A 1,706-nucleotide genomic window follows, 5' to 3' on the forward strand; every position below is an offset into this window, starting at 1 on the left:
CGAAACTTTTTTCCTAAGGGAAGGTTTTATTTATTTATTTATCTTCGAACTCGAACTACAGGAGAAAGGGGGAAATTTTCTCATTAAAGTTACATCCCCGCAGTTAGTTCAATTACTTGATATATGCAGAAGATGTTGTAAATTTATAGATTTAAATAGCTTACAAAGATGCCGCAGGCCCCATCAGTTAATTTCCTTAATTTATGGATTTTGAGCTGTTCCTGTAACAGAAAGAGGCCCTGGAAGTAGGTCAGGGATCTGTGCAGGGGTTGGGAGGGGCTCCCGCGAGGCCCAAGGGCTGCCCACTCTGCTCCCCACGCCCCGGTACCCCCGGGCTTCCAGCTCCCAGCTTCGGCTCAGCAGCGCTCTCTCTGCGCGCTCGGCACCCTGGCCAGGCCAGGCCCGGCCCGAGAGGTCGGCCCAGCTCTGTGGCCGACTGTCCCAAGCACGACATAGGAACAGCAAAGCCCTCCATCAACGCACATCCCACTCAGCATTGAGGGACCAGACCCAAATAGAAAGTGAAGCAAGTATTCAAATACTTTGAACTCCTGAGACCACCCTTAACTGCTGGCTAGAATCACAGTCGGAGGAGGTTATGTGTGTGGGTACCCCCAGCTTCATGGACAGAAACGTCCTCCCCAGCACCAGGCCTTTGAGGAGGATGGAATGAGGGAAAATGGAGCAGGCTCCTGTTGGATGATGAGGGACTCACTGAAAATCCGCTTGTCAAGGCCCCTGTGGCCCCCAGGCCCCTCACACCTCTTTTGTCCCTCATCCTAGGTGGCTTGCGAGAACGCCTTTGTTTTGTGTTCAATATGGGTGAATATATACATATAAATTAATACTTGAAAGATGGGTATAAGCAAAACTGTTTTAGGAAGCTACATGGCAATGTGATTAGTATTGGTATTCATGATTTAGCATTTCTTTTCCCACTAGATGAAGTTTCTAAGATTTGCAAGGTACATGTCAAGGACGGGTGTATAAATGGATTTTTATTTATTCACAACTCCAAGACTAATTGCTTCTCTTTGCCTCAAGGCCATGAGATTGGTTTTAATATGACACTTCAAAAGTATTCGTGGAACTACAGAGATACTAAGTGTCATTGTTTAAGAGATAAATCTCACTATGGTACTGATGACCCTGAAACTAGGATATTCTACTTTATTTTAAATTCCTACTTTTTTTTTTTTTAAAGAGTTTCACTTTATACCAATTATAATAAAAACGTACAATTTAGTGGAAACAAGAACTGACCATTTTGGACGACTTTTGTTTCCTTAATATGGCTGGGGACTTTGTTTCTGTATTCCTGAATCCTTTTATTTAAGAGCTGAACTTTATACGTGTCATTAAGAACAGTAAGTTTGGGTCATAATTTATTCTCAAGTGTTTTAAAAGTTCCTAGCTAAATGTCAGCCATCTCTTCCACTGGGAGACTTGGATATGGACAGTGATAGGTATTTAATGATCTGTGGTATATAATGCAATGGTGATGCATTTTTTTTTTTTTTTTTTTTTTTTTTTTTTTTTTGAGACGGAGTCTTGCTCTGCCACCCAGGCTGGAGTGCAGTGGCCGGATCTCAGCTCACTGCAAGCTCCGCCTCCCGGGTTTACGCCATTCTCCTGGCTCAGCCTCCCGAGTAGCTGGGACTACAGGCGCCCGCCTCGTCGCCCGGCTAGTTTTTTGTATTTTTAAG

Source organism: Rhinopithecus bieti, unplaced genomic scaffold, assembly GCF_001698545.2.
Source record: "Rhinopithecus bieti isolate Rb0 unplaced genomic scaffold, ASM169854v2 scaffold_39998, whole genome shotgun sequence".
Classification (NCBI taxonomy): domain Eukaryota; kingdom Metazoa; phylum Chordata; class Mammalia; order Primates; family Cercopithecidae; genus Rhinopithecus; species Rhinopithecus bieti.